The sequence below is a fragment of the Salmo trutta genome, chromosome 25, assembly GCF_901001165.1.
Source record: "Salmo trutta chromosome 25, fSalTru1.1, whole genome shotgun sequence".
Classification (NCBI taxonomy): Eukaryota; Metazoa; Chordata; class Actinopteri; order Salmoniformes; family Salmonidae; genus Salmo; species Salmo trutta.
The window spans coordinates 45,412,268-45,437,942 of NC_042981.1; the positions used below are offsets into that span (position 1 = coordinate 45,412,268).

General features: G+C 41.3%; 1 long non-coding RNA gene across 1 annotated transcript; it reads left to right on the forward strand.

Annotated features, from left to right (window-relative positions):
• The first annotated feature begins 467 nt into the window (after positions 1 to 467).
• Positions 468 to 1,503, forward strand: LOC115162741 (uncharacterized). The gene is made up of 2 exons (XR_003869634.1): positions 468 to 556; positions 681 to 1,503. It is a non-coding gene; the product is annotated as an uncharacterized LOC115162741 (long non-coding RNA).
• Positions 1,504 to 25,675: the final 24,172 nt, after the last annotated feature.

Sequence of the window (25,675 nt, forward strand, 5' to 3'; positions counted from 1 at the left end):
TCAAGAAGAAGCACATTAATGAGAGAACGGTTTGTCATAGAGTAAACTATGCTCAACTCAGTGGCCCTGCCCATGTGAACATAAACTATAAACTATGAAAGACGCCCTTCTCTCTCCCTCCTACATAAAGCCCTGGACGAAAATGTCAAATATTCAAACCTAAATTGGCTATTAGACTATTCTTTAGTAAAGGTTGAATAGTCTATTGTTCAGCTATTAGCCCTCCTCCCCAACTTGCAACAAATTGCTGTTACCATCTCATTCCTTTCGCTCTTCCACATGTCATCATTCTGCTCCTGAGTGGCTCGCTTGTGGGCGTGCTAGCAGGGTATGGCAGCATCTTCGGTTGTGCATCAAGAATTCTGCATACAGTAGCACGTTTGTATGAAGGTGTGGTTATTCACAGGCAAATTGTTATATGCTATGGAGGTACATTTGTGTCTTTTTGTCGAGAGAAAAAACTTTTTTATTTTCAATCAAAAATATCTGTTCTGAAAGCAACTTTTTCCTGACACAAAGTCAGTCAAAGCGTTCGCCTACGAAGATGGCATCTCAGGTAAGCAGCACTGGGCTGTATTGACATATCCTAAAAATGACATCCGCTGCTTTAGATTGAACGGTCATATCTCAGTTATTGTTTTCATATCTATAAAAAAACAAGCTGTTTTCTTTACTTTCAGAGAGGGAGCTGACCAATGGGTCGAAAATGTAGATATTGCCAGATGTTCAAAATGAACAATACCTCAAAAGGCACAAACATAATGAACTGAACTGAATAAGGAGCTGATGAGACCAGCTGAGTAACTAACAGGTGAAATCATGAACAAAAATGAAAAACAGGGCTACGTTCAAGAACACAACGAAACAGAACACAAGGTTGACTTAGAAAATAAATACAGAACCTTACACCTGGACAGAAAAGTGACAGTTTTTCCCTACATCATACCATTACCCCATACTCTCACCTTAGGGGTTTAAGAGTAAGTAGCTAAGTTTCCAACATGACCTGACGTGTGTGTTTTACAGGAGATGAAAGCGGAGCATGCCTCCTACCTGCGGCATCACCCGGTGCTCTGTGCCATGATGGCCGGCTTCTTGCAGTTTCTCTTACTACAAAAACCGAGCAACGTCTTCATGTTCTCCTGCAAGGACTTCGCCTCCTGCCGAATCACCTTGACGACACTCACTGTGGCTGCGTCTCAATAGTCTAGTAGCTTCGTCTCATAGGCACTTTAGTGAAGACAATACTATTCAGAGACCCTCGAGATCATGGAATATCAATGCTGCCTTTTCTTTTGTGATACAGTTTACTGTTTTTGTTTGTATGAGCTGCACTGAAACAAATTCCAATCAACTCTGTTGATATGGCAATTGCAAGAGTTACAGTTATGTCATTTGGTGTTCAAAAAATAAAATGTATTTCATGTCTTGAATGAATTCCAATCAACTCTGATATGGCAGTTGCAAGAGTTAGTTATTTCAGTTGATGTGAATAAAATAAAATGTATTTTATATTGCTTTATTTCTGTTAAGTGGTTATAGTTCAAAAAGTATATATGGGATAACAAAGTATTAAGTAGGGTTAGTGTGAACAAACCAATGTATAAATGGGAGTTGATAGCGTAAATATATTAGCAGAATCCTGCAATGTTTTCTGAACTACTTCCATTATTGTTGATGTTTTTAGGACATTAATGGATTATGTCATAACTATACAGAATAATTTCATAAGAGTCTTTCAGGAATGCTTGCTGTTAGTAGTAATATCACCAGGAATGTTATCTTACAACAACTTATATTGCTCCAACATTTTATTGCTGAAGTAGGTTCAAGGAACGTTACAACTATTGTCATAACATCACACTATAACTTTATAAGAGTCTTGCGGGAATGTTCCCTGCATATTGTTTTGGGTAACATCCAGTCATGTTTTCCAAAACCAAACATTGTACAACTATTGTCAAATCATCACACGATAACTTTAACAGCACTGTGGGAATTTGAATTGACATTTTAGTCATTTAGCAGACGTTCTTATCCAAAGCGAGTGCATACATTTTCGTACTGATCCCCTGTGGTAATTGAATCCACAACCCTGGCATTGCAAACGCCATGCTCTACTAACTGAGCCACACAGGAATATTCCCTGCTTGTCGTTATAGGTTTTTTTTGTAACGTCCCCATCAACATTAGCAGAACGTTCCTGTAATGTTCTCTCAGCACCATTTCTATTCACATTGTGGCAGCATGTTCTAAAAACTGATACATTGTGTTATTACATTGCACCTGGAAACCTAATGAAACGTTTGGGGAATGTTCTGCAGTGTTTATTCAGATGTTGTGCACAATCTTAGTGACTGTTAGGATTACATTCCAAGGAGGAAAAAATGTAACATTTTGTTATCAAAAACGGATGTCATTCTAATGTTACATAAAACACTAACTAAAACTTAATGGGAATCTTAGCTAATGTTCTGGAAATGTTCCTGTTTTGCTGGGTGCTGTGTGGACTCTCTCCTTCAAGGATACACTGCTGTGCAAATCAAACACACTTCTGAAAGTACAATACAGAAAATCCACCTGGGCGAGCCTGACGGGCCGGCCGATACATGGGAGTCGGCTGAGGCAAGATGTGGGATGAGAGCCTGATGAGTCGGCTGAGGCGTGGGAGCCTGACGAGCCACCTGAGGCACACACGGTTCCTTCGGCAGCAGCACCCGGGCCCGACGTCACCAACGCCAACAACAACAAAAAATTTAAATCCATCATGTTTCAAATTGTGGTGTCAGCATTTTGCAAGGACAGACACTGGGAGATGAGAAGCAAGTACAGGGAGTGAACATGTAATAAACAACGGACAAGAAACAAAACAAGGACAGCATCTGGACAGGGGAAAATAAACAATGCTGACACGGGGAACAAACAGATATAGAAGGGGCAATCAATAAAGTGAAGGTGTCCAGGTGAGTTCAATGAACGCTGATGCACTTAATGATGGTGACAGGTGTGCATGATGAGGGGGATTGGCAGCGGGCATGACAATTTCACGTTTCTAGTTGTCAGAAAGTCGTTTTCATTTCAAGTTAGTGTACTAATAGCTAGCTAGCTAATGTTAGCTAGTGTTAAGTTTCCAGTTAACATTTCCAAGCTAATAAAAACAGGGAGAATCTGTAGACATAAAAGAACATACTCTTTGCCAAAATTCAGCCAACCTTCACAATATCATAACATGAAAATATGTCCCCTTTTTTGTTTTACACCTCCAGCAAAGGAATTACATTTGAGTCCATGATATTTAATTTCACTGGCATATAGTATGTTCTATGGATGGTCTAAAACTACAGTAATTTATGTCTGAGAATATACATATGAACATGACTGGGCATGCAAACATACACTACATGACCAAAGGTATGTGGACACCTGCTTGTCGAACATCTCAATCCAAAATCATGGGGATTAATATGGAGTTGCGCGTCCCCCTTTGCTGCTTTAACAGCCTCCACTCTTCTGGGAAGGCTTTCCACTAGATGTTGGAATAGTCAGGGACTTGCTTCCATTCAGCCGCAACAGCATTAGTGAGTTTGGGCACTGATATTGGCCGATTAGGCCTGTCTCGCAGTCGGCATTCAATGGGGTTGAGGTTAGGGCTCTGTGCAGGCCAGTCAAGTTCTTCCATACCGATCTCCACAAACTATTTCTGTATAGACTTCACTTTGTGTACAGGGGCATTGTCATGCTGAAACAGGAAAAAGGCCTTTCCCAAGCTGTTGCCCCAAAGTTGGAAGCAGCAAATTGTCTAGAATATCATTGTATGCTGTAGCATTTAGGGCTGTTACGGTGACCGTTTAGTCACTGTAATTAGACTTCTTCAAGCTCTGATGCTGCTGATGTTCATTAGTAGCCTACCAAACTTGCTAACTGCCTGGTACTCAGCACTCTAGTCCCACTAATCACTCTAACAATGCAAATGTAATCAAAAATCTAATCAAACACTTAATGAGAGCCCATAAGCTCATGTTGCGAAACACTTATATAGGCTATGCAGTTGCGTGAGAAAACAGTGATGGCCTCTATTAAAAAGAGGATCCCATCAGCTTTCTGTAGGCTAGGCCTACTATATTTATTTCTAAACTTTCCTAATATTAAGCACATTGCTTCTCTTTACAACAGGAGTATAACCTACCTGGCTGGCATGAAAATGAACCGCAGGAAAAGTGTCCTCCAGTCGCTATTTAAGTGTATAGGTAACAGGGGCAGCGGGGGAAAAAAATACGTTTCGAGACAGGTGCATGATAAATGGTCCATTCTAAATGAAAACAAATTTCACACATATTATTTAGTATATGTAAAGACAAGATTAAATCAAGAATAGTCTGATGGGTGACCAAATTTGCCTATTCACAAGTGGTTATTATATATTCCCATCAGTCAGAGGAAGGCCCCGAAAATTGTCAAAGACACCAGCCACCCTAGTCATAGACTGTTTTCTGCTACACCAAGTCTAGGACCAAAAGGCTTATTAACAGCTTCTACCCCCACTCTTTGTTTATCATCATCATCAATGCAGTCACTTCAGCTCTACCTACATGCACATACTGTACCTCAATTACCTCGACTAACCTGTGCCCCCGCACATTGACTCTACCGGTATCCCCTGTATATAGCCTCCCTACTGTTATTTTACTGTTGCTCTTTAATTATGTTGTTTTTTAACTTGTTTTTTACTTAAAACTTATTTTTCTTAAAACTGCATTGTTGGTTAAGGGCTTGTAAGCAAGCATTTCACTGTAAGGTCTACACCTGTTGTATTCGGCGCGTGTGACAAATATAATTTAATTTGAGTTGAATGACCCCCAGCATTAGAAACTGCCTTTAGTGACTTTTTCCTAATCATAATCACACATCTCATGTAGCCTAGCCCATAGGCCTAGATATTTGATACGTTTTGTATAAACTAAAGTGGCAAAATAACTTAAAATTTAGCATGTTAACCTCTTATGGTTAGGGGGCAGTATTTTCACGGCCGGATAAAAAACGTACCCGATTTAATCTGATTATTACTCCTGCCCAGAAACTAGAATATGCATATAATTATTAGCTTTGGATAGAAAACACACCCAAAAACAGTTTCTAAAACTGTTTGAATGGTGTCTGTGAGTATAACAGAACTCATTTGGCAGGCCAAAACATTTCGCTTAAAATGTTCTGATCTGTTGCATCAGCCACATTGCGTAATAAAGTTTTTTTGATGCTAGTGGTTGTATTAATTTGGGATCTATTGCATTCCACAACTGTCCCAGACTATGTTTAGAATATTTATTTCACACAGAATAGGTCAAGTTTTGTACTATGGGGGATAGTAGATTTACATAGCAAAAGCACTAGCCTATTTGTTGGGCCTACTCATCTTGTAGACTGACGAAAAAAAAATGTGGACACTTCCAATATCTTCAATATGCGCCTCGGAATTGGATAAGGACGCAAGCAGTTGCATCCCGATATGTCAGTCTTCACTTGTAGCCTGTGAAAAAGACCCGATCATTAGAGTCGCATCATGCAGCCTTAGAATACATTATAAAAATCTAAACATATAGCCCGCACATTTGTATCACAACTAAAGTTACATAAATAACTCTAAATTAAGAATATAGCAGTACCTGTTTGTTAACTTCTCTTTGGTAGGGGGCAGTATTTTCACATCCAGTTGAAAGGCATGCCCAAATTAAACTGCCTGCTATTCAGGCTCAGAAGGTAGGATATGCATATTATTAGTAGATTTGGATAGAAAACACTGAACTTTCTAAAACTGTTTGAATGATGTCTGAGTATAACAGAACTCATATGGCAGGCAAAAACCTGAGAAAAATCCAACCAGGAAGTGTGGAAATCTGAGGTTTGTAGTTTTTCAAGTGATTCCCTATCCAGTATACAGTGACTTAGGGTTAATTTTGCATTACCTAAGGCTTCCACTAGATGTCAACAGTCTTTAGAACATTGTTCCTTACTTCTACTGTGAATATGGAGCGAACAGGAGGGCCTGGAAGTTGATGAGTGAGAAAATGACATGAGCTCAGAGGCGCGTACTCATGTGAGAGTCAGCTGTGTTCCTTTTCTTTTCTGAAGACATTGGAATTGTCCGGTTGGAATATTACTGAAGATTTGTTAAAAACATCCTAAAGATTGATGCTATACATCGTTTGACATATTTCTATGAACGTAAATATAACTTTTTTTGACTTTTTGTCGTGACATTTGCGCGCTTCCTGCATTTGGAGTAGTGGACTGAACGCGTGAACAAAAGGAGGTATTTGGATATAAATTATGGACTTTATCGAACAAAACAAACATTTATTGTGCACCTGGGAATTCCTGGGAGTGCATTCTGATGAAGATCAAAGGTAAGTGAATATTTATAATATTATTTCTGAGTTTTGTTGACTCCACAAAATGGCGGGTTTGGTTTCGTGTCTGAACGCTGTACTCAGATTATTGCAAAATTTGCTTTCGCCGTAAAGCTTTTTTAAAATCTGACACAGAGGTTGCATTAAGGAGAAGTGTATCTATAATTCTTTAAATAACTGTTGAGTATTTCTGTAAATTGATGTGCTCATTCACCGGAAGTTTTTGGAGGCAAAACATTTCTGAACATTACACGCCAATGTAAAATGGGGTTTTAGGATATAAATATGAACTGTATCGCGCATAACATACATGTATTGTGTAACATGAAGTCATATGAGTGCCATCTGATGAAGATCAAAGGTTAGTGATTCATTTTAGCTGTATTTCTGTCTTTTTTGTGACGCCTCTCCTTGCTTGGAAAATGGCTGTGTGGTTTTTCTTGTTTGGGTGCTGTCCTAACATAATCTAATGGTATGCTTTCGCCGTAAAGCCTTTTTGAAATCGGACAATGTGGTTGGATTAACGAGAAGTGTATCTTTAAAATGGGATATAATAGTTGTATGTTTGAGAAATTTGAATTATGAGATTTTTGTTGTTTTGAATATTCCGCCCTGCTATTTCACTGGCTGTTGAATACTGTCCCGCAGGTGGGATGCTAGCATCCCACATACCCCAGAGAGGTTAACCGCTCAACACAGAATAGTCGCATGTGCACACTCCTTCAAATAGTAGAGAAAATATAGTTTCTATTTTATTCAGCCATTTTGTCACATCCAAGATGGCATAGCAGTCAGACGTCTTTGTCCTGTCGTGTCCCTTGTAAATATCTTTTTACATCTTTTTCTTCGCATATCTTTAACCCCTGTGCGGCCTCGGACATCCAGCGAAAAATCCTATCGCCATTAGCATAACAAAATGTAATAATTTTTTTTTTCCAATTTTTTTTCAAATTATATCGTTTTATAGATACACCTCTCCTGAATCGAACCACGTTCTCCGATTTCAAAAAGGCTTTACAGCAAAAGCAAAACATTAGATTATGTTAGAGGAGTATATCGTAAAAGTAGCCACATAGCCATTTTCCGACCAACCACATGCATCACAAATAACCAAAAAACAGCTAAATGCAGCACTAACCTTTTACAAACTTCATCAGATGACACACCTAGGACATCATGTTACACAATGCATGCATTCTTTTGTTCGATAAAGTTCATATTTATATATAGAAACAGCATTTTACACCGGCACGTAACGTTGACTAACTATTTTCCCTCAAATGCATCCGGTGAAACAGTGCTACAATTTACTAAATTACTATTCGAAAACATTTTTAAAATGTAATATTGTCATTCTAAGATTTATAGATGAATATCTCTTGAAAGCACCTGTAATACCAGATTTAAAAATAACTTTACTGGGTAATCACACTTTGCGATAAAAGGGGATGCGATACTCAGAAAATTACCTAGTAAATATAGGTCTGCGCCATCTTGGAACAATCGCATATCACATCTAGTCTTGTATACTATTGTCAATAATCCCTTACCTTTGGTTGTCTTCATCAGAAAGCACTTCCAGGAATCCCAGGTCCACAACAAATGTATTTTAGTTCGAAAAAATTACTCCTTTATGTTCCAAGAGCTTGTTCTTGTTAGCGCGTCTGAAGGCTGATCCAAATGCTTCGTCGGCCACGAACGAAGCATTTTTTTTCCATTTAGGTTCGTTCAAACATGTCAAACGTTGTATAACATAAATCTTCAGGGTCTTTTTCAACAAGAGAGCCAATAAGATTCGAGGGGGACGATTGCATTGTGTTTCAAAACGTTTCGAAAGGGGAGGGAAGCCACGGCCGCCGGCGTCATAATGGTGATGGCCCTCCTCATGTGACCAATTTCAACAGCGTCTCATTCATTCAGTTTTAACAGTAGGAGACTCAAACCACTTTGTAAAGACTGGGGACATCTAGTGGAAGCATTAGGAAGTGCTCAATGAACCATTGCTCACTGTGTGAATTACAGGCAAAGATGTGAAGTTGAGTCCACAATTCAGAATTCCACATCCTGTTACGATCTGTCTCGGGGTTTTGACTGCCATATGAGTTCTGTTATACTCACAGACACCATTCAAACAGTTTTAGAAACTTTAGGGTGTTTTCTATCCACAAGTATTAATTATATGCATATCCTAGCTTTTGAGTTTGAGTAGGAGGCCGTTTAAAATGGGGATGAATTTTTTTCAAAAATCGCTGTAGCGCCCCCTATCCTAGGGGAACGCCAAAAGGTTAAAATATTTTCCTAAACCTCAACTTCTAAATACTCTCCTGCAACCCGCCTCACCCAATGTGGCGAGGATCTGTTATTTTTTTCTAAAGTATTTCTATTTACTTCGGATCTGGAATCCCAACTGAAGCTAGCAAGCTAACTACCTACCAGCTATCAGTCAGCAAAGCATTGCTAGCGGTCATCAGCTAACCTTTAGCTCGGAAAGCTCTCGCCAGTTCAAACAACGTGCCTCAAACCAGAGCATAACGGACCTAAAAAAAAAGATAAAGAAATTCTCTCCATATCCCCAGATTCCTACCACGAACTCTGAACATTTTCATCTAGATCTTCGCATCTAGCTAACCGCAATCCCGGGTGACTACTCCTAGCTAGCGTTTCCAGCCCGGAGCAAGCACCAATTAGCCTGAAGCTAGCCCGGCTAGGGCTCCTGTGCTACCATCAAAGCCCACTCCAGGACTACAATATCCGGACCCCTTCTACTGCCGGTACGGGACATGGAACCCCGCCGATCCTCTACGACTGGAATACTGACATAATCTGCCCGAGGATTCCAACAGGCCCCTCAGGCGTGACGTCCGCTGAAGGCCCATTCTGCTAATCGCGGCCTGCTAGCTATCTAGAGCTACTTGGAACCCTAGTAATCCACGACTGGTCTATCGACGTCACCGCACGAAGAGGCAAAAACAGACTTACCCCAAAGGCTCTTCTGCCTAACTTTCTAGCCCCGGTCCGCTAACTGCTAGCTTTCTAGCCCCGGTCTGCTAACTGCTAGCTTGCTAGCCCCGAACTGCTAGCTTGTTTAGCCCCGGCCTGCTAACTGCTAACTTGTTTAGCCCCAGCCTGCTAACTGTCTGAATCGCCGTGTCCCCAGTCAGCCCAACCACTCACTGGACCCATATGTTCACTTGGCTACGTATGCCTCTCTAATATCAATACGCCTCATCCATTACTGTCCTGGTTAGTGATTACTGTCTTATTTCACTGTAGAGCCTCTAGCCCTGCTCAATATGCCTTAACCAACCATGTTGTTCCACCTCCTACATATGCGATGACATCACCTGGTTTAAATGTCTTTAGAGACTATATCTCTCTCATCATTACTCAATGCCTAGGTTTACCTCCAATGTACTCACACCCTACCTTACCTTTGTTTGTACACTATGCCTTGAATCTATGCTATTGTGCCCAGAAACCTGCTCCATTTACTCTCTGTTCCGAACGTGCTAGACAGCCAGTTCGCCTTACCCTACTTCTCCTCTGTTCCTTTTTTTAATTTCACCTTTATTTAACCAGGTAGGCTAAGACATCCGGGTTGGCAGAGTGTGCTAAAGCAGTGAGTAAAACAAACTTAGGGAGTAGGCTTCTAATGTTAACATGCATGAAACCAAGGCTTTTACGGTTACAGAAGTCAACAAATGAGAGCACCTGGGGAGTGGGAGTGGAGCTAGGCAATGCAGGACCTGGATTAACTTCTACATCACCAGAGGAATGGGATGTCATCTATAAAATAGCCTCCAACACTCTACTCAACAAATTGGATGCATTCTATCACAGTGCCATCCGTTTTGTCACCAAAGCCCCATACACTACCCACCACTGCGACCTGTATGCTTCCGTTGGTTGGCCCTCACTTCATACTCGTCGCCAAACCCACTGGCTACAGGTTATCTACAAGTCTCTGCTAGGTAAAGCCCCGCCTTCTCAGCTCACTGGTCACTATAGCAGCACCCACTCGTAGCACGCGCTCCAGCAGGTATCAAATCAAATTTTATTTGTCACATACACATGGTTAGCAGGTGTTAATTAATGCAAGTGTAGCGAAATGCTTGTGCTAGTTCCGACCATGCAGTAATATCTAACAAGTAATATAACCTAACAATTCACAACAACTACTTTATACACACAAGTGTAAAGGAATGGATACGAATATGTACATAAAAATATATAAATGAGTGATGGCCTAACGGCATAGGCAAGATGCAGTAGATGGTATAGGGTACAGTATATACATATGAGATGAGTAATGTAGGGTATGAAAACATACAAAGCGGCATTGTTTAAAGTGGCTAGTGATACATTACATCAAGATGGCAAGATGCAGTAGATGGTATCGAGTACAGTATATACATATGAGATGAGTAATGTGGGGTATGAAAACATTATATGAAGTGGCATTGTTTAAAGTGCTAGTGATACATTACATCAAGATGGCAAGATGCAGTAGATGGTATAAAGTACAGTATATACATATGAGATGAGTAATGTGGGGTAGGAAAACATATAAAGTGGCATTGTTTAAAGTGACTAGTGATACATTTAATTACATCAAGATGGCAAGATGCAGTAGATGGTATTAGCGTACAGTATATACATATGAGATGAGTAATGTAGGGTAATAAAGTGGCTAGTGATAAATTGATTACATCAATTTTTCCATTATTAAAGTGGCTAGAGATGAGTCAGTATGTTGGTAACAGCCACTCAATGTTAGTCATGGCTGTTTAACAGTCTGATGGCCTTGAGATAGAAGCTGTTTTTCAGTCTCTCGGTCCCCGCTTTGTATATCTCACTGGTCACCCCCAAAGCCAATTTCTCCTTTGGTCGCCTTTCCTTCCAGTTCTCTGCTGCCAATGACTGCAACGAACTGCAAAAATCACTGAAGCTGGAGACTCATATCTCCCTCACTAGCTTTAAGCGCCAGCTGTCAGAGCAGCTCACAGATCACTGCACCTGTACATAGCCCATCTATAATTTAGCCCAAACAACTACCTCTTCCCCTACTGTATTTATTTATCTTGCTCCTTTGCACGCCAGTATCTCTACCTCGCACATTCATCTTCTGCACATCTACCATTCCAGTGTTTCTTGCTATATTGTAATTACTTCGCCACCATGGCCTATTTATTGCCTTAACTCCCTTATCTTACCTCATTTGCACTCACTGTATATAGACTTTTTCTTTTTTTCTACTGTATGTTTTGTTTATTCCATGTATAACTGTGTTGTTGTATGTGTCGAATTGCTATGCTTTATCTTGGCCAGGTCGCTGTTGCAAATGAGAACTTGTTCTCAACTAGCCTACCTGGTTAAATAAAGGTGAAATAAAATAAAATCCAGTCACTGATTGTTATAATATACTGCTTGGACACCGGTCACCATCTGATCCTGCTAAGACATGATGAGCATAGTGCTGCGTACTGACTGTGCACCATGACAATGTAGCCTGTAGAGTGGTTTATACCGTGTCAGTGTGAAAAGTAGGGAATTAGCTAGGGAAACTGACAGATCAATAACGTTACATTGCTATACTGACTAACAAAAACTCACATTGCGCTGTCAAAAAACATATCGGTCTTCAAATCGTTTGATTTAGGTCTAGTGTGATTTAACAAAAGTTAGTGAGGTAGCTAGATAATGTTTTTGGCTAGCTCGATTGATACATCAACTGGCAAAAACTAGCCAAGTTAATTTACTTCTGTTGAAACGGGACAAAAATGCTACAAACATTTCATTACACACAACATCTGTTAGGTACTGCTACCTGACATACAGTGCATTCGGAAAGTATTCAGACCCCTTGACGTTCCTCACTTTTACGTTACAGCCTTATTCCAAAATGGAATACATAGTTTTTTTCCCTCAATCTACACACAATACCCCATAATGACAAAGCAAAGGCAGGTTATATTTTTGTGCAAATTTATGTTCGATCGGGTTCAAGTCCGGGCTCTGGCTGGGCCACTCAAGGACATTGAGACTTGTCCCAAAGCCACTCCTGCGTTGTCTTGGCTATGTGCTTAGGGTCGTTGCCCTGTTGGAAGGTGAACCGTCGCCCCAGTCTGAGGTCATGAGCAAGTTTTTGTCAATGATCTCAGTACGTTGCTCTGTTAATCCTTCCCTCGTACATGACTAGTCTCCCAGTCCCTGCCCCTGAAAAACATCCCCACAGCATGATTCTGCCATCACCATGTTTCACCATAGGGATAGTGCCAGGTTTACTCCAGACATGACACTTGGCATTCAGGCCAAAAAGTTCAATCTTGGTTTCAGACCTGATTATCTTGTTTCTCATGGTCTGATAGTCCTAAAGGTGCCTTTTGGCAAACTCCAAGCTGGCTGTCATGTGTCTTTTACTGAGGAGTGGCTTCCATTTGGCCACTCTACCATAAAGCCTGATTGGTGGAGTGCTGCAGAGATGTTTTTTCTTCTGGAAAGTTCACTCATCGCCACAGAGGAGCTCTGTCAGTGTGACCATCGAGTTCTTGGTCACCTCCCTGACCAAGGCCCTTCTCCCCCGATTGCTAAGTTTGGCCGGACGGCCAGCCATGGGAAGAGTCGTGGTGGTTCCAAACTTCTTCCATTTAAGAATGATGGAGGCCACTGTGTTCTTGGGGACCTTCAAAGCTGCAGAAATGATTTGGTACCTTTCCTCAGATCTGTGTCTTGACACAATCCTGCCGTGGAGCTCTACGGACAATTCCTTTGACCTCATGGCTTGGTTTTTGCTCTGACATTCAATGTCAACTGTGGGACCTTATATAGGCATGCGTGTGCCTTTCCAAATTATATCCAATCAATTGAATTTACCACAAGTGGATTCTAATGAAGTTGTAGAAACATCAAGGATGATCAATGAAAAGAGGATGCACCTGAGCTCAATTTAGAGTCTCATAACAAAGGGTCTGAATACTTATGTAAAGATGATTTGATTTTTATTATTAATACCTTTGCAAAATGTTCTAAAAACCTGTTATCGCGTCCGCATGGTCCTTAAGCACATGGATGCCACTTTTTGTATCACACCGATGTACCCAGTGAAAGTTGCACCCCTGCTTTTAGATATTTTAAGTAGATGATATGGGGCTTGACAGTTAGAGTAAAAAGTGTACAGGAAGGGGCTCAATGCACAACCCACACAAAGTTGTCAGTGTTCAGTTCTGACACTCACTGCACATCCCAATACACTCCCTACCCCTTCTCCATGGCCCTTTTTGCAGACCGAAAAGGTCTAGATAGGTCAAAGCATTATAGTGGTGGAGCTCCCAAAATAATTCTTACATCTGACAGATCTGCAAACATCAAATGGGTGGGGATTAAATTAAGACCGGCTGTCAGAAATGATGCTGGACTCCAAATATGGGAACACAGATTAAGCTGAATAAATTATTACATAAACACAGAATATCTTTATCAACCATGTAGGACAACTTGCCCTGAGGAAGATGCACAAATCAAATAAGTTTCATTTGTTGTCAGATTGATTCAGGCGACAGTGAGAAAAAAATAAAATAAAAAGACCTACGCTGCCTTTTTCAAAAAGGTTTCACAAATGTTGCGTCATTTCAGTCCACACACTCAGAGATGAGGAATGAGACCCATCTTTCCTGTCTGTTTGATGTAAGGCAAATGTCACAGGCTATGCTAACAGAATGTCAAAGATTTTCCTTGAAAAAGTCAATACCTCAACTGTACATTGTCAGCAAAATATACACTCACAGCCCACTGTGCTTTTCAAGTTATCCCCATTCATAGAACAGTTATTAGAATGAATGCTGATTGGAGCCCCACAGGCATGCTTGGTCATTCCCTTTCATTACTTTGCTTCAGCAGATCGTAGCAATATTAAATAGGCTAATTAAATCCATGCTCGGAATGGCGTCTCAACCGACAAAGAAAGACAACCAGTTAATTGGAAAGTGAACAGGCCCTGTATGTTGACGCTTTGCTGGGTGTGTGATGCTGATGTTGACTTGCTGTGACAGGCTTTTATTGGTGTGTTCAACAGTAAACAAAAAGTAACTTGTTCTAGTCACTTCTCAAACTTCTCCTTTGGTAGACGTCCATGAGTAAGAACACAGTGAAACAGAACAACAGGTGGTCTGTGGGGAGCATAAAGATAGTGACTCCTTAATGGTATATTTAAAAAGCTAGGGAGAATATAGTTCTGGTTGCAAAGCAACTTCAATCATATTGAATGTTTTGGTAAACATTTATTCAACAAGATGTACACTGAAAATGGCCAAATAACTCAAGCATTGATTGGTAACTTAAAAAAATAAACATTTGGTACACAAAGAGGCCTTTGTCAAAAATGGCACTGATTGGCCTATAGCTGGCACTGTTATATTTCAACTCTCATATCCGCTGCTCCTTTGTCTTTCCTCATGCTCAACACATTTCCCTCAAGGACCCATAAGGTCAGTCAGGATAGATTTTCCTCCATCTTGAAAAACCTTTCAAACATGTATTCTCATGAACCAAGTACAAAAAAGACCAAATTTGGTATGTAGGCCCATGGTACATCTTAAGAGAATTTAGCTTTTTTACAACCAAGTCTCTATTTTTGTTAAAGAAGGGTCCAGACACTTATTTTTACATTTTCTGAAAAAACATTAACAAATGCGCCAAAAGAACTTAAATACAACCTTTAGAAACTGAAAAGCTCTCACTATAGTGATGCAGGTCTTCAGATGTTCCGAACTTTATACGCAACATTATATTCCATTTTGTTGCGACTCGAGCGATACCTCTGTTTATTCTAGCAGCAGGCTACACAGGGAAGGGAACTGCTGGATAGAGGAAACAACTCGAGTCGCACGTTCATATTCCATAAAATGTAGTATGAAAGTTCAGAATGACAATCCTTTGTAAATCTACTGTACACCACAATGGTCTATCAACTTGAAACGTTCTAGGGTCATCAAGTATAAACTCAGCAAAAAAAACAAACGTCCTCACTGTCAAATGCGTTTATTTTCAGCAAATATGTGTAAATATTTGAACATAACAAGAAAATCTGAAACAAACTGAACAAGTTCCACAGACATGTGACTAACAGAAATTGAATAAATGTGTCCCTGAACAAAGGGGGGGGTCAAAATCAAAAGTAACAGTATCTGGTGTGGCTACCAGCTGCATTAAGTACTGCAGTGCATAGCCTCCTCATGGACTGCACCAGATTTTCCAGATCTTGCTGTGAGATGGGGATCGCCGCTGTCCATGGCAGAACATTGACATTCCTGTCTTGCAGGAAATCACACACAGAATGAGCAGTATGGCATTGTCATGCTGGAGGGTCACATTTTGCACAAACAGTCCTTACAAAGTTATGTTCTGAATGTGACAAGTTTATTTTTGGATGCAATGTTCAGACTTTCACAGAAGTAGCAACATCATACACAATCATCCAATGGCGCCGACAGAGACAGCCTCACGTTCTTAGGAAACTATGCAGTATTTCGTTTTTTTATGCATTATTTCTTACATCATTACCTCAGGAAATCTTAAGTCTTATTACATACAGCCGGGAAGAACTATTGGATATAAGAGCAACGGCAACTTACCAACATTACGACTTTCCCGAAGCTGATCGTCTGTTTGGACCACCACCCAGGACAATAGTAGCCGACCCAAAACAGCGCCGCAGAAGGACCTCCTGGTCAGGCTCCGTAGATGTGCACGTTGCTCACCACTGCAGAGTACACTACTCGCCAATGTCCAGTCTCTTGACAACAAGGTAGACAAAATTCGAGCCTTCCAGAGAGACAGATTGAAACATTCGCTCTTTCACGGAAACATGGCTCATGTTAGAGTCGGTACAGCCACCAGATTTCTTCACGCATCGCAGCGACAGAAACAAACATCTCTCTGGTATGCCTTACGATTTGTGGTGTAATCATAACATACAGGAACTCTAGTCCTTTTGTTCACCTGACCTAGAATTCCTGACAATCAAATGCCGACCGCATTATCTACCAAGAGAATTCTCTTCAATTATAATCACAGCCGTGTATATCCTCCCCCCAAGCAGATTGTAGCTGGGGATCTTAGCAAAGCTAATCTGAAAACAAGACTCCCTAAATTTTATCAGCAAATCGAATGCGCGACTCAAGCTGGCAGCATTCTGGATCATTGCTACTCTAACTTCCGCGACACATACAAAGCCCGCCCTCCTTTCGGCAAATCTGACCACGACTCCATTTTTTTGCTCCCTGCTTATAGACAAACTAAAACAGGAAATGCCCATGCTCAGGTCTGTTCAACGCTGGTCCGACCAATTGGTTTCCACGCTTTAAGATTGATCACATAGACTGGGATATGTTCCGGATAGCCTCAGACAACATTGATATATACACTGACTCGGTGAGCAAGTTTATTAGCAAGTGCATTGGTGCATTGGTTGTACCCACAGTGACTATTAAAACCTTCCGTAACCAGAAACCATGGATTGATGGCAGCATTTGCGTAAAACTGAAAGCACAAACCACTGCTTTTAATCATGGCTAGGCAACCGGAAACAGTGTAGCTATTCCCTCCGAAAGGCAATCAAACACACTAACCGTCAGTATAGAGACAAAGTAGAGTCGCAATTCAACAGCTCAAACACGAGACGTATGTGGCAGGGTCTACAGTCACAGATGACAAAAAATAAAAAATAAATAAAAATAAAGCCCCGTCGGGGACACCGACGTCTTGCTTACAGACAGTCTGCTGTGCCCACATGCTTCAAGAGGGCCACCATTGTTCCTGTTCCCAAGAAAGCTAAGGTAACTGAGCTAAAACGACTATCGCCCCGTAGCTCTCGCTTCTGTCATGAAGTGCTTTGAGAGACTAGTCAAGGATAATATCACCTCCACCCTGATACCCTAGACCCACTCCAATAGGTCCACAGACACAATCACACTGCCCTAACCCATCTGGACAAGAAGAATACCTATGTAAGAATGCTGTTCATCGATTACAGCTCAACATTTAACACCTCAACTTGTCATTAAGCTCGACACCCTGGGTCTCGACCCTGCCCTGTGAAACTTGGTCCTGGACTCTGACGGGTCGCCACCAGGTGGTGAGGGTAGGAAACATCTCCACCCTGCTGATCCTCAACACTGGGGCCCCACAAGGGTGCGTTCTCAGCCCTCTTCTGTACTTCCTGTTCAACCATGACTACGTGGCCATGCACGCCTCCAACTCAATCATCAAGTTTGCAGACGACACTACAGTGGTAGGCTTGATTACCAACAACAACAACAAGACGGCCTACAGGGAGGAGGTGAGGGCACTGAGTGTGGTGTCAGGAAAATAACCTCACTCAAGGTCAACAAAACAAAGGAGATGATTGTGGACTTCAGGAAACAGCAGAGGGAGTACCCCCCTATCCACGTCGACGAGACAGTAGTGAAGGTGGTAAGTTAAGTGCCTCGGCGTACACGTCACAGACAAACTGAAATGGTCTACCCACTCAGACAGCGTGGTGAAGGCACAACAGCACCTCTTCAACCTCAGGAGGCTGAAGAAAATTTGGCTTGTCACCAAAAACGCTAACTTTTATAGATGCACAATTGAGGGCATCTTGACGGGCTGTATCACAGCCTGGTACGGCAACTGCTTTGCCCACAACCATAAGGCTCTCCAGAGGGTAGTGCGGTCTGCACAACGCATCACCGGGGTCAAACTACCTGCCCTCCAGGACACCGACATCACCTGATGTCACAGGAAGGCCAAAAAGATCATCAAGGACAACAACCACCCAAGCCACTGCCTGTTCACCCTGCTTTCATCCAGAAGGCGAAGTCAGTACAGGGGTGCGTCAAAGCTGGGACCAAGAGACTGAAGAACAGCGTCTATCTCAAGGCAGACTGATAAACAGCAATCACTAACTCAGAGAGGCTGCTGCCTACATGGAGACCCAATCACTGGCCACTTTAACAAATGGATCAAGTCACTTTAATAATGCTTTCATTACTCATCTGTATATACTGTACTCTATACCATCTACTGCATCTTACCTATGCCGCACGGCCATCGCTCATCCATATATGTACATATTCATAGTTCTGATATTGTTAGATATTCCTGCAGTCGGAACTAGAAGCACAAGCATTTCGCTACACTCGCATTAACATCTGCTAACCATGTGTATGTGACCAATAAAATTTGATTCCAAACCGGAAAATGTAAGCTACATTAGTCCTAGCACTAAATGAGGAAATATTGACGTAACACAAGCGGTCATATTTAGTTAACTCTCGGCTGAAAGAACACACAATATGAATTGGCTAATAGCAATTACTACTTATAATCCATCACATCACGGGTCAGCCCAACATTGAGCTAAATAATTGAGTAAAACACTTTCTAGAAATCTAAAGTCATCCGATGGTTAGTTTGTGTGCACCGCCATGTTTGTTTTGCATGTCAAGCAAAGATAATAATACGAGACAAGATGAGATTGGTCTGTTTGCAGTATGCATGTTGAAGAGGGTGTGTTGTCTATGATCATTCAATTCTCTTCTGGAAGTTTACCCGAAAGATTCCTTCACCTCATTATAACATCTTTGGTCTGACTGACGTTTACGTGACACCCAGAATGCATTGTATAATGTCAACAAACAAGGCGCCACAAAGAGATGGCAAATAGCTTAGCTCATTATAATCAGTACAACCTTCAAAAAATAATTTTACACACATCATAGGTTTCATTACAATCTAGGCAATAATCGGAATGAGTTATTTCAAATCAAATTATATTAGTCTCTTGCGCCGACACTACAGGTGTAGTAGACCTTAAAATGAAATGCTTACTCACGAGCCCCTAACCAATTAAAAAAATATATATATATGAAAAATAAATAAAAGTAACAAGTAATTAAAGAGCAGCAGTAAAAACAATAGAGAGACTATATGCATAGGGTACCGGTACAGTCAATGTGCAGGGGCACCAGTTAGTTGAGGTAATATGTGTCACGTCCTGGCCAGTATAAGGGTTAATTAGTATTGTAGTTTGGTCAGGACGTGGCAGAGGGTATTTGTTTTATGTGGTTCAGGGTGGTGTGTTGGTTAAAAGGGTGTTTGAATAAGTATTCCGGGGTTTTTGGGCACTGTTTGGTTTTCATGTATTTCTATGTTTAGTCTAGTGTGTGTGTGTGGTTCTATGTTGAGTTAATTGGGGTTGGACTTCCAATTGAAGGCAGCTGTTTGGTGTTGCCTTTGATTGGAAGTCCTATATTAGTTGGGTGTGTTTGTCTTGTATTTTGTGGGAGATTGTTCTGTGTTTAGCCTTGTGCCTTACCAGACTGTTTTTTGTCGATCGTAATTCTGTTTGTTATTTTGGGTGTTCATTTTGATAGTTAAAAGTCAAGATGAGCCTGCACATACCTGCTGCGTTTTGGTCCTCCTTCACCGACGACAACCGTGACAATATGTACATGTAGGTAGACTTACTAAAGTAACTATGCATAGATAAGAGAGTAGCAGCAGTGCAAAAAGGGGGGGGGGTTCATTTGATAAGATGTTCAGGAGTCTTATGGTTTGGGGGGGGTGTAGAAGCCTCTCGAACCTAGACTATCGCGCGGCTCTACGGTGCTGCGCGGTAGTGGAGAGTATAGTCTATGACTAGGGAGACTGGAGTCTCGACAATTTTTAGAGCCTTCCTCTGACACCGCCTGGTATAGAGGTCCTGGATGGCAGGAAGCTTGGCCCCAGTGATGTACTGGGTCATACGCACTACCCTCTGTAGTGCCTTGCGATCAGAGGCCGAGCAGTTGCCATACCAGGCAGTGATGCAACCAGTCAGGATGCTCTCTATGGTGCAGCTGCAGAACTTTGAGGATCTGAGGACCCATGCCAAATCTTTTCAGTCTCCTGAGGGGGAATAGGTTTTGACGTGCCCTCTTCAAGACCGTCTTGGTGAGCTTTGTTGGTGATGAGGACACCAAGGAACTTGAAGCTCAACCTGCTCCATTACAGCCCTGTCGATGAGAATGGGGGCATGCTCGGTCCTCCTTTTCCCTGTAGTTCACAATAATTTCCTTGGTCTTGATCACGTTGCGGGAGAGGTTGTCCTGGCACCACGCGGCCAGGTTCATGACCTCCTCCCTTTAGGATGTTTCGTCGTTGTCGATGATCAGGCCTACCAAACTTAGAGAGTTGGAGTCGTGTAGTCATGAGTGAACAGGGAGTACAGGAGGGGACTGAGCACGCACCCCTGAGGGGCCCCTGTGTTGAGGATCAGTGTGGCGGATGTGTTGTTACCTACCCTTACCACCTGGGTGCGGCCCATCAGGAAGTCCAGGATCCGGTTGCAGAGGGTGGTGTTTAGTCCCAGGGTCCTTAGCTTATTGGTGAGCTTTGAGAGCACTATGGTGTTGAACGCTGAGCTGTAGTCAATGAATAGCATTCTCACATACAATTGAAGTCGGAAGTTGACATGCACTTAGGTTGGAGTCATTAAAACTCGTTTTTCAACCACTCCACACATTGCTTGTTAATAAACTACAGTTTTGTCAAGTCGGTTAGGACATCTACTTTGTGCATTACACAAGTAACTTTTCCAACAATTGATTACAGACAGATTATTTCACTGTATCACAATTCCAGTGGGTCAGACGTTTACATACACTAAGTTGACTGTGCGTTTAAACAGCTTGAAAATGCAAAAAAATTATGTCATGGCTTTTGAAGCTTCTGATAGGCTAATTGACATAATTTGAGTCAATTGGAGGTGTACTTCAAGACATGCCATCAAACTCAGTGCCTCTTTGCTTGACATCATTGGAAAATCTAAACAAATCAGCCAAGACCTCAAAAAGAATTGTAGACCTCCACAAGTCTGGTTCATCCTTGGGAGCAATTTCCAAACGCCTGAAGGTACCACGTACATCTGTACAGACAATAGTACGCAAGTATAAACACCATGGGACCACGCAGCCATCATACCGCTCAGGGAGGAGACACGTTCTGTCTCCTAGAGATGAACGTACTTTGGTGCAAAGTGCAAATCAATCCCAGAACAGAAAAGGACCCTGTAGAGATGCTGGAGGAAACACGTACCAAACATTCTATATCCACTGTAAAACGATTCCTATATCGACAACCTGTAAGGCTGCTCAGCAAAGAAGCCACTGCTCCAAAACCGCCTTAAAAAAGCCAGACAACGGTTTGCAACTGCACATGGGGACAAAGATCGTACTTTTTGGAGAAATGTCCTCTGGTCTGATGAAACAAAAATAGAACTGTTTGGACATAATGACATTACATTTACATTTAAGTCATTTAGCAGACGCTCTTATCCAGAGCGACTTACAATGACCATTGTTATGTTTAGTCTCTGATATTAATTATAATCCAAGGGGTAGGCAAGAGAATGGTCATGAACAGGTAAAAATCAAAAAGGTCAGAGTTAGAGGTCGACCGATTAATCGGAATGGACGATTAATTAGGGCCGATTTCAAGTTTTCATAAGAATCGGAAATCGGTATTTTTGGATGCCGATTTGGCCGATTTTTATTTATTTATTTTTTAATAGTTTTTTTTAGACCTTTATTTAACTAGGCAAGTCAGTTAAGAACACATTCTCATTTTCAATGACGGCCTAGGAACGGTGGGTTAACTGCCTTGTTCGGGCGGCAGAAAGACAGATTTTTACCTTGTCAGCTCAGGGATTCAATCTTGCAACCTTACGGTTAACTAGTCCAACGCTCTTACCACCTGCTTTACATTGCACTTCACGAGGTTACTCGAATGCAGTAAGAAGCTAAGGTAAGTTGCTAGCTAGCATTAAACTTATCTTATAAAAAACAATCAATCAATCAATCATAATCACTAGTTAACTACACATGGTTGATGATATTACTAGTTTATCTAGCCTGTCCTGCGTTGCATATAATCGCTTAGGTACACGTTGCTCCAACCATAAACATCAATGCCTTTCTTAAAATCAATACACAGAAGTACATATTTTTAAACCTGCATATTTAGCTAAATGAAATCCAGGTTAGCAGGCAATATTAACCAGGTGAAATTGTGTCATTTTGCGTTCATTGCACACAGTCAGGGTATATGCAACACTTTGGGTAATTTGTCAGAATTTTACGTAATTATGACATAACACTGAAGGTTGTGCAATGTAACACGAATAACGTTTTGTTTTATCGAGATGATAGTTTCCGGATTTGACCATATTAATGACCTAAGGCTCGTGTTTCTGTGTGTTATTATGTTATAATTAAGTCTATGATTTGATAGAGCAGTCTGACTGAGCGATGGTAGGCAGCAGCAGGCTCGTAAGCATTCATTCAAAATAGCACTTTCGTGCGTTTTGCCAGCAGCCCTTCGCAATGCATTGCGCTGTTTATGACTTCAAGCCTATCAACTCCCAAGACTAGGCTGGTGTAACCCATGTGAAATGGCTAGCTAGTTAGCCAGGTGCGCGCTAATAGCGTTTCAAACGTCACTCGCTCTGAGACTTGGAGTAGTTTTTTCCCTTCCTCTACATAGGTAACGCTGCTTCGAGGGTGGCTGTTGTCGATGTGTTCCTGGTTCGAGCCCAGGTAGGAGCGAGGAGAGGGACGGAAGCTATACTGTTACACTGGCAATACTAAAGTGCCTATAAGAACATCCAATAGTCAAAGGTATATGAAATACAAATCGTATAGAGAGAAATAGTCCTATAATTCCTATAAAAACTACAACCTAAAACATCTTACCTGGGAATATTGAAGACTCATGTTAAAAGGAACCACCAGCTTTCATATGTTCTCATGTTCTGAGCAAGGAACTTAAACATTAGCTTTTTTACATGGCACATATTGCACTTTTACTTTCTTCTCCAACACTGTTTTTGCATTATTTAAATCAAATTGAACATGTTTCATTAGTTATGAGGCTAAATTGATTTTATTGATGTATTTTATATTAAGTTAAAATAAGTGTTCATTCAGTATTGTTGTAATTGTCATTATTACAAATAAATTAATAAAAATAAATAACAATCGGCCGATTAATCGGTATCGGTTTTTGGTCCTCCAATAATCGGTATCGGCGTTGAAAAATCATAAACGGTCGACCTCTAGTCAGAGTCCAGGAGGTACAGAGCGGCAGGCAGGCGGGTTCAGAGTCCAGACAGGCAAGGGTCACAACCAGGAGGACTAGCAAAAACAGAGAGAAGGGGAACTGGCAACAGACAAGCAGGGAACACAGGAATAAGTACCCAGGGACTAATGAGGAAAACAGGTGACACCTGGAGGTGGATGGAGACAATCACAAAGACAGGTGAAACAGATCAGGGCGTGACAGCCCTCTCATTATCTCAGCCAATCCTGGCTAGTGGGAAGGTTGCACGGTTTTTCTGTGGCTTAACCAACAAGGCTCGTAATTTAATAATTGTATTCATATTTACAGATGGCATACAACTTTGTTATTAAGTCACATGAAAGTTCACATGTTCGAGAAGGCATTTCTGCCAAAAAAACGCATTTTGATAAAAATTGTATTTTTTACTTTCATGCTCTCCTGTGAAGTCGTGACTTTCGACATATGCCTGGTTTCCTGAATTGGGTCACGTATCGTAAAAAATGTATTGGAGAAAAATACCTGTTTGGTCTTAATTTAAGGTTAGGTTTAGGCATTAGGGTTAACAGTGTGGTTAGGTTTATGTTTAAAATGTAATGACTTTGTGGCTGTGACAACTAATCAAATCAAATAACATTTTACTGGTCACATACATATATTTAGCAGATATTATTGTGGGTGTAGCGAAATGCTTGTGTTCCTAGCTCCAACAGTGCAGTAATATCTAACAATTGACAACAATACACACAAATCTAAAGTAAAAGAATGGAGTTCAGAAATATATAAATATTAGGATGAGCATTGTCAGAATGGGATTGACTAAAATCCAATAGAATACAGTATGTACATAAGAAATGAGTAAAGCAGTATGTAAACATTATTACAGTGACTAGTGTTCCATTCTTAAAATGACCAGTGATTCCATGTCTATGTATATAGGGCAGCAGCCTCTAAGGTGCAGGGTTGAGTAACCGGGTGGTAGCCAGCTAGTGATGGCTATTTAACAGTCTGATGGCATTGAGATAGAAGCTGTTTTTCAGTCTCTGTCCCAGCTTTGATGCACCTGTACTGACCTCACCTTCTGGATGGTAGCAGGGTAAACAGGCCGTGGCTCGTTGTGGTTGATATCCTTGATTATCTTTTTGGCCTTCCTATGACATCGGGTGCTTGTGACCACTCTGCAGAACTGCCTCCAGTACATTCATCTCAATAAATGCTAAAACTACATCAAATCAAATGTTATTTGTCACATACAGGTGTTCAGCAGATGTTATTGCAGGTGTAGCGCACAACAATTTCACAACAAATACCTAATACACACAAATCTAAGTAATGGAATGGAATTAAGAATATATAAATATCTGGACGGGCAATGTAAGAGTGGCATAGACTGAGATACAGTAGATGGTATAGAATACAGTATATACATATGAGATGAGTAATGCAAAAAATGTAAACATTATTAAAGTTACATTATTTAAAGTGACTAGTGTTCCATTTATTAAAGTGACCAATGATTTCAAGTCTGTGTATATAGGCAGCAGCCTCTGTGCTAGTGATGGCTATTTAACAGTATGATGACCTTGAGATAGAAGCTGTTTTTCAGTCTCTCGGTCCCAGCTTTGATGCACCTGAACTGACCTCGCCTTCTGGATGATAGAGAACAGGCAGTGGCTTGGGTGGTTGTTGTCCTTGATGATCTTTTTGGCCTTCCTGTGACATCAGGTGCTCTGGTGTCCTGGAGGGCAGCTAGTTTGCCCCCGGTGATGCGTTGTGCAGACCGTACCACCCTCTGGAGAGCCCTGAGGTTGTGGGTGGTGCAGTTGCCATACCAGGCGGTGATACAGCCCGACAGGAGGCCGTCAATTGTGCATCTATAAAAGTTTGTGAGGGTTTTAGGAGACAAGTCAAATTTCTTCAGCTTCCTGAGGTTGAAGAGGCGCTGTTGCGTCTTCTCCACACTGTCTGTGTGGGTGGACCATTTCAGTTTGTCGGTGATGTGTACGCCGAGGAACTTAACTTTCCATCGTCCACGTAGATTTGGGGGTGCTCCCTCTGCTCTTTCCTGAAGTCCACGATCATCTCCTTTGTTTTGTTGATGTTGAGTGAGAGGTTATTTATTTTCCTGACTCTAAGAG